This window comes from Acomys russatus, chromosome X (genome assembly GCF_903995435.1).
Source record: "Acomys russatus chromosome X, mAcoRus1.1, whole genome shotgun sequence".
NCBI lineage: Eukaryota > Metazoa > Chordata > Mammalia > Rodentia > Muridae > Acomys > Acomys russatus.
The window spans coordinates 57,889,680-57,899,092 of NC_067169.1; positions in this window are offsets into that span (position 1 = coordinate 57,889,680).

A 9,413-nucleotide genomic window follows, 5' to 3' on the forward strand; every position below is an offset into this window, starting at 1 on the left:
TAAATCATTCCCCAATTGGCTTCTAGGTTAATTTTCCTGAAGTTGAGTTCACTGTTAATAGGAAGACATTTTGAAGAGTCTCCACTGACTCCATAAACTCCTAAAGTTCAAAATCTTACTTTGACTTTATCATATCTTTCTTAAATCTGAATGTTTCCTAATTTGCTCATTTCATGTCTCACATGTAACTTTCACAATCAAACTGAATTACTAATTCCCAAAACATCTTCATTTCCCCATCTTTGTACCTTTGATTCAGAATTGAGCTCCACTTTCTGTTCTGCACTTTGCAAAGTTGATCCTTTTCACGTGCTTATGGACTAACCATCTTTCCTCTTAAGCCTGGTTTGTCAGCAACATATAAATCCTCAGCCTCACAAGCCCTGAATCTCCTTCTTTCTCTTAATTCTTTTCCCCATGCTTTCCACTTTGTATTATTTGTGTACATACACTGTTACTCATCTGTATTATGAGCTTCATAACTACAATAGCAAATTGAAATAGTTATTGAACAGTAGTAACAGCTCAGAGTTTTTGCAGGGTACTATAGGATCTACTATGGAGTAGTGGCTGGATAAGGATTATTACTTCTACTGTTGTTTTTAAAACACTCTCAAATATGCAAATATTTCAAAAAATATTTAGTTTTAGAAGTCTATAGAAGTCTATAGAAATCTGATTTTCAGTAAAAGCATTAGTGGGTCTCCATCCCAAATATGCAAATATTTCAAAAAATATTTAGTTTTAGAAGTCCTATTGTCCAAAGGGTTCCTTCACCTAATGCTTTTTACATTTTTGTTTTATGTAATTATCTTTTATTTTGAAAATAACACTTGGAAGTAGGTAAACATCAACTATTCTGCAAATTGTGACCTTGTTGCTCCACAGCTGTGACCTTGGGTATACTAACCTATGTCTGCTTTAGTTCCTTCATCTCCATAGGGGGAATGAATAGTATATGTGTTTCACAAGGTCCTCATGAGTATGTAAGTGAATGTAAATACATAAAGCACAATCCGAGGCAGTAACATTATAAATCTGGTAGCTATTGTTATTTACAGGTATTCAAACAGCTCCTTATTCAGTCTTTATTCAATCCTCAAAACAACTCTGTGAAGTAAGAATTATTATTATTTTGTTTGTTTTGCCAACAGGAAGACAAAAGTTCAAGAAAGCTACAGTTCTATGGTCACACAGCTAGTAAGGCCAGAATGAAATTCAAATTTATGTATACACAGAACACACTAGAAATGTGGAGAGCCAGGTGATGATGGCACATGCCTCTGATCTCAGCATTCAAGGAGGTAGAGGTAGGCCAGCCTAGTCTACAGAGTGAGTTCCAGGACAGCTAAGGCTGTTACACAGAGAAAGCCTGTCTTGAAAACAAAACAAAACAAAACAAAAACCAAAACCAACTCAAAAAAAAAAAAAAACCCCAAAACAAAAAACAAACAAAAACACCAAAAACCAAAACCCAAAACAAACAAAAGAAAGAAAGAATCTGGAGAGCTAAGAACATCTGTAGCTGGGTGCAGTGGCACACATCTGTAATCCCAGCACACAGGAGGCAGAAGCAGGTGGATCTCTGTCAGGCCCAGTACAGCCTGGTCTACAAAGTGAGTCTAGGACAACCAGGACTACACAGAGAAACCTTGTCTCAAAAAACAAAAAACAAAACAAAACAAACAAACAAACCCAAAACAAAACAAAAACAAAAACAAACAAAAAAAGAAAGAAGAAAGAAAGAAAGAAAGAAAGAAAGAAAGAAAGAAGGAATGGGGAACCCGGTCCCAACATCTGTATCACAGCTCCTGCATCTATGGCTCAGGGAATATTGTGGAAGATGAGACTGATAAATTGTAAGAGCCAGAACACAAACATTAAACAAAATAAACTCAGAAGTTTATATTTGTATGTATTTGTGAATACACATATATACGTAACAATAATGACTAAAGAAAAAAAGACTATCAACTCGGGAGTGGAGGACCATAGCAGCAGTTAGAAGACCAGTAGCTAGGAGAGGGAAAGTCATGCATTTCTATTTCACTTAAAAATATATAAAATGAGAAACAAATTAAAAAGTAAAGAGGAAGTTGCCCACAGGACAGTTTTGAAAGAGACCTTGCTACAAACTCCACCTGCCTTTTTGCAGTAAGTTAATTAATATCATAATCATTACTTCCTTCTGTAAGTTAAGCATTGTCTTTTCACTCTTGGCCAGAATAAACAGCTTCGCATAAATGAATCTTTAATCATTCTTGAAAGAGAAGTCTCCAAAGGGGCCCTTTTTCTCAGGCCAACTTTAATACACTGCACTCTACCCAGAGAATTTATTCTAACCTACTCTAACTTGGTTATGTACCACTTCAACTTAGAAACAGCAAGACTGGCAAAAGTATGAGAGGCCTTAACTTCAAATCACAACTATGTTACTTCCTAATTACAGTATTTTGGGAAAATCACGAAGCCTACTTCCTTATCTATAAAATGAAAATAAAAGTCCTATTTTTACTCTCAGATGATCACTACTCAATATATTTGAATCAAAACATAACATTGTGACTCAAAAATATGTAAAAATACATTTCAGCGAAAACATAAATAATTAAAGTTATAGTAATAGAAAGATGCTCTGCTTGTGGCAGGTATTTAAGCAATATTAGCTATCCTATTCCAAATTTTGTTGGCCCAGTGCAGTAAAGTCCCTTGCCATCATAAAAGACTTTTATTTTATAGGAAAAATCCCCCTGACATTGGCATGGTATCTTTTGGCAGAGTTTATAAATGTTTTCTGTTATAATGAGTGTGCATAAGTTTATAACTGCTGTATGTATGACGGTTTAGACTCATTCCTGACTACACTTTCAATGAGCATGCTAATCTGAGTCTCCATTCTTATATTTTTCCTCTTCACCAAATTAATAATAAAAGATTGAGATGGGAATTCTCAGAGTTGTCAAATATCCTGCTTACTGCTTTTGCTCCTCATATAGTTTCTTAACCATATGTAATTTTTAAAAATTTCAATGATCTTCCTGTTTGGTTGCTTAACAAAATATAAATGACAAACTTCCCAGGAACTTTTATATCTATATATTGATCAGATCAAGCTCTCAAGAAGTGACAGTCCCTATGTGCATACACAAATATCTCCCAGGAAGTATTCCGGAGGGAGAGAATATAAGAGAAGATAATAAATAGGTTGAATATTATTGGAATATAGTACCTACAAATATGAAAAGGTCACAATGAAAAGCATTAGTTTATACTATATATATAGATGTTAATAAAAGACAAAGTATCTTTCACTAGAGTGAAAATATGCAAGCTATTCTGGAAGAAAATGACCTGTTTCTATATCCCCCCTCTGTTTCCCCCTACTTTCTACAATACCAGTGATGCCAAACTTGGAGTTTTGGACTTGTCAGTTAAAAAACAATCTCAAAGTTCTTAAACATTATTCTAGACAAGACTTAGGGCAACCATTTTTTCTATTAATAGCATATGGGCTTCATTATATGGTTTTCTTCTCAGGCATGTGGAATTATATTGCAATGAAACAGAGGTCAAAGCTAGTTTTATTTTTCTTTTGTTCTTCAAAAAAAGTGGGTGAAATCAAGGGGGTGGTGATAGGTAATTCTCATAGAAAATAGCCAACTTAAAGAGAGAAAACTTCTAAATGATCAATTATCTACTGGGACAGAATAGAAAGTACATAATCACTTTTTGTGTGTTTTTCCCAGCGCCAAGGGAAAGACAGCAAGCAGATGTTGACCTTCACAGATCTGAGCTAGACGGGTTTCATGATGGTCCTACTTCTCCGGGCCTCATGTTAATCTACTACCTGACATTAATCAATGTTTGGAAGCACCCTGTATCAGTACTGCATAATTTAGTTCAGTGATTTACTGTCTAGTTCTTTCAGCTCTTGTTTTCCTTTTGTTTGTGTTTCACATGGGGTTGCAGAGGTCAGCTACCCCAGGAGCTATGAGCAGTAGTCACTCTAGTTTCCATTTGTTGCTGTCAGTCCTCAGCTGCCTCACAGACTTGCAGGATGTTTCTGCTCACCAACATGAAGATGGTAATTGATTTGTGGGAGTACTATTTTCAGTTCTGTTTAGGTCACCTACTAGTGTTTATACTTACCGCTGAAGAGATTTCAATTAACACAGCACACGTGTGACAAACTCTCCACTATCCAATATAGCTACCAGCTGTCTTGAAATCTCTAGACTCTTCTAACTCTGGCTACTCAGTGTACTCTCAGATACTGGCAAGATTCTCTGAAGTTTTTCTTGTTCTCTCAATTTTATTTTTTCCCCATACACATTGTAGAAAAATGATTCAATTTGTGCATCAGAGAAGCATATATTAATTGATCTAAATGAGGAAATACTGGGTTGTTTTCTATTCAAAGCAAAACAAGACTCTGAAAACAACCCAATGAATGCTACATTACCTTCCAACAGTGGAATAAACAGTGTGTCTGATCACCGATCCACATATTTCATGTCTTCTGGTTGCTGTCAAAAGTACTTCATATAACTGTTTCCTGTTTCCAAGGCTGTCCAAAGGATATTAAGGTGCTATATATTTGTGATATATCCAATTAGATTTTCAAACAAAGCATGTTTTGACTACTGACATCTGAACTTCTCAATACTTCCTTCAAAAAGGGTCTGTTTGAATAGTGTTTGTTCAAACAACAGCCTGCAAATTTTATTGTCAGAAAAATGTAATAATAATACTTAAGAGATTAAAATTCAATTGTGACTCACTGAATTCACTAATGCAGATTATCTCATTTTATCAGTTCCTGTCTGCCAACATGTATGGAATCTCACATATTCTCAATAGTTAGATGTTCTGTGAGTGAGGTGAAGCTGGAAATCATATTTGCTTCACTTGTTTGGGGCCTTCATCTGAGGTATTTTGTCAACAAAAACTCAGAAGGATGCCATCAATATTTTCACTGAAATTTTAAGATTGTTTTTTTCTGTATGTCAAAAGCTGAAAGAAAAGTAAGTTTAGATGCCATATACACATTTTTTAAAAAATAGAATGAAAACCTGAACTACAGGGTTCAGGTTCAGCCCTGTCAGTTTCCAGCTGTATGGCCCTGGGGCAAGGAAATGTGACTTGTTGCTATAGCCAGTCCCTGAAGTTAAAGATGGAAATCTGACACTTTTTCTCTTTCAGATAAACTCAAAACTTTTAAAATTTAATTATCTTTATGTTTTCCTTACTGAACCACTTGAGGGAGGCTTCAAATTATGACTCTTTGCCTCTAAATATTTCAGTGTGTATTTCTAAAGAATAAGCATAGAATCTTATAAAACAATGGTACAGTTATCAAACTCAGAACCTGTACCATTGATATAATTCTATTATTTCATGTACAATTCATTTTCCAAAACTACAAACTGTGGTAAGGATAATTTCTTTAGCTTACCCAAATAAAGGGAAAGAGGAACATGTTTGGGTTAGAGGAAGAGATAATACCATTGTGAAGACTTGGTGAATTTCAGCATCTTCCATTTTGTCTTAGCTAAAACTCAGTTCAAATGCTCCCTGCAGTATGATGATCTGGACAGCCGTTGCTCATTCTCTCCTTTTCTGCCTTTCTTCCCCTTCCTCACCAACTGAAGGAAGATTTTTTTAAAAAAAGAAGAAATAGGGAAACTGTTTATCAAATAAGGTGAGCAGGTTAAACTGTCATTGCTGAAAACTTCAAGTAGAATGAGCTTAAGGATCTATCTGAGGAGCTATTAGCATTTGAGAGCTGCTGGAAAAAAAGGAGGGTTTCCTGTAAATGACTTGGCCCTTGATAGGCTGGCCACACACCAGAGCAGGCCCCAATCCCAAGGTGAGCTGGGAAACACAAATTGGATTCGCTGGGGAAAGAAAATTTAAAAAGAAATGACTTCAAAGCTGGCTGGGAAGGAATTGGTAAATGGAGAGGTTGAGGAAGGTGAAAATATCCAAAATATGTTGTATGAAATTTTCAAATAATCAACAAAATATATATTTAAAAAGCTATAGCAGCAGAGTTGGGGAGATGGCTTAGTGGATAATGCACCTGCTAAGCAAGTGTATAGACTACAGATTCCATGTAAAAACTGGGCACGGTAGGATGGTTGTAGCTCTAGTACTTATCTAAAGGATAAAAACTACTGTTGGTACCATGCAAGTTTCCAAAGACTGGGAGGGAGGCAACAGTCCTATCAAGCTATAACCCCCACGAACCACATAAATGACCAGCATGGCACAATAACCCTAATGGTGCAGTAATGGTATTCATAACTTGATAGTAACCAACAGCTCTCTGTACTTAAGACACTCTTAAAAAGAGGGAAGTCATGTCCGGTACTAGAGAACTAGCAAACTACTCAGTGCTAGTGAAGTAATAGTTATTGCAGTAGGATCTACAACCATTAATTTATTAAACCAGCATAATCCCAAACAACAATATATAAACATTTGTTCTTATAGCAACAGATAAAAGTAGTCTTTACTTATCAAGGAAATAGTCTTTGCCCCAGATGGAGACTACCACAGAAAACTACAAACAATCAAAATGCAGATTTATGGAACCCAGTCCAATGGATACATCTACAAAACACACCTAAGGCTCAGGGGACTTTGCAGAAGGTGGGGTGGAAAGAGTGTAAAAGACAGAGGATCAGGGAGTTTGCTGTGATACTGTATTTTCTAGTAATATCTGAAGCTACAGCCATAAAGCTATATAACTACCATGACTGTCCAAATTGTGAGCTGAACAGGGAGGGCACCAAATGATATTACAAAGCAGATAGAGAATGCCCATGAAGCCCCAACCCTCCACAAACTACTGGTAACTGAGGAAAGCCTGGAACAGGAACATTTCTTATATATGTGCACTCTGTTCTTTCCCTTCTCAGGAATTCTGTTGGTCTCAGCAAACACTGGCCTAATAGCTTGTTTTGTTGAAATTTTGCATGTAGAACACCTTTGCTTACTGCATGAAAAAGGTAATGTGGCTAGGACTTCGGGGTCTAATACTATTACAGAATGGATATGTTCATTTTATAAAAGTTTGTAACAATAAGAATAAGCTTTATTTTAAAATTTAGATGGAGTCATGGAAACTGGTTTGAAGGCGATGGCTAACCCAGCAAGACATGATGATAATGGCTGGGTGCAGATGGTAGAAGCAAGTTTACCACAATTACAGTTTGAATAGGACCAGGACCACTTAGCTGAGTACAAGAGATGCAAAAATCACAAGATAAGTCCTAGACACATTCAGGAACCCTGAAGAATGTTTGGGACTAGAAACAAAGATTAATTATCTGTATAAAGGTTGTATTTAAAGGCATGTTACTGGCTGACAAAATAGAGAAAGACAGTGAAGTTAATAAAAGTAATATCTTTCAAAATAGAAGACAAAATAAAATACACTTATACTTAAGTAAAAAATATACTAGAAAACTACCAAAATAAAAAAATAATATTATTAATATAAAACAACATGGCTGCCCAAATATAAGCTGAGCAAAGTTGACACCAATGAAATGGGATGCAGAAAACCAACAAAAGCCTCAATCCTACAAAAAGAACTACAGGCAAAGAACTAAGTATAGCTGAGGGCAGGAGAGGTGGCCTTCCACAGGGAAGAGCACACCAATTGGTTGCCCAGTGCCTAATGAGCAGCCCTGAAAACATACATATAAGTAACATTATATGAACTGAGCAGGTTATACACACACACACACACACACACACACACACACACACACACATGTATGCATGCAATAACAATTAGTGAAAAAAAAGAGGCCACGAATTTGAAGGAGATCAGTGAGGGTGTACATGAAAGGATTTGGAGGGACAAAAGGGAATGATGTTGAAATTATACTATAATATTAAAAATAAAATAAAAGGAAAAATAACAAAAAGAATGAAAAAAGATAGTAGGCAAGACAGATTTCCCAGCAACCTCACAGGCTAGCTAGTCTGACCTATGCAGAGGCAAACAACAAGACAACAAGAAAGTGGCCATATTTCACACAAAGTATAAGATGAGGATCCAAAACTGAAGATTTCTTCTGCCCTCCAGGCTCATGTCACTGCACATGTGCACCTGTACTCATATACCCTCAACAGCACCCATACACATACACACACAGAGTCCAACTGTAACAGCAATAAATTAACAAATATGGACAATACATATTGATTTGTCTCCTGTTAAACAGCAAAGAATGAACGCTTCAAATTCAATGGCCAACAGTCCTTCATAAATATGACTAACCAGAAAGAAAAAAAATAGTTGAAAAGAACATTTACAAAATAGCCACATTTTTCCAGAAATCAACACTGGCCAATTCTATTTCTAAAGAGCTAGTATGAGTAGAATCTGAGGAACATATGTCCAGCCAGCTGTATACTGTTCAATTCTAGTTAGGTTGTCAAAATGTTTGAGATCGCTGTAGGAATGCTTACTATCCAAAGAAGACAAAGAAAGATATATACTAGTAGCATGTCTATATATGAATGGGACCGGCTGTTGATGTCAGATGCTCATCTTCAGTACTCTCTCCCATATATTTGGAGGCATAATAGCTAAAAAAATTCTAAATCTGATTAAATTATAAATATAGAAATCCATGTAAGAAGCTCAAGAAGCTAAACCACAGGAAACATTAAAAAATAATGCTGAATATTAAAAATATGAGACAAAGGATATAAATCTTAAAATCAGCCAGAGGACTAAAATACTCTATATTCAGAGTCTAAAACATGAAGATATCAGCATTTTTTTTACCCAGGAGCAACACACAATCAGTATCAGACTGTAGCAAAACATTAAGTATGGAAAAAATAACACTGTCAGTCTGTCATGTACTAACTGAAAATATTTTTTCAAAATTAAAGATGGAAGACTTAAAGCCTTGAAAAAATGGAAACATTTAACCATCAGATAATTGATGTTACAAGCAATGCTTGTAGAGGACGGAAAATAGTATCCGAAAACATGTGAATATGCACAAATATAAAAAGGTAACAACGCTAGTCCCACTAAGGTGATACATGCACACATATATGTATCCATATACACAAAGTCTACAATTATAGCAATTATTAAATTTATTTAAATCTTTTTAAAATATGATAGAACACAAAAATAATCAGAAGTTAATATTCTTATAAGATAGCAACAAAATGCAAGATGGGAAGAGAATTGGAATTTATAATATCCATGAAGTGATATATATTTCAGGTACATTCTAACTAACTATAGCAAATAAGCTAAGCAGCTAAGACATTACTGCAAAAAAAAAATTCTGGATTAATCTAAATGAATGCAAACAAATGGAAACAAAAAATAAGGCTGATTATACGGTTTACTTTCAAAATTGGCCACTTGT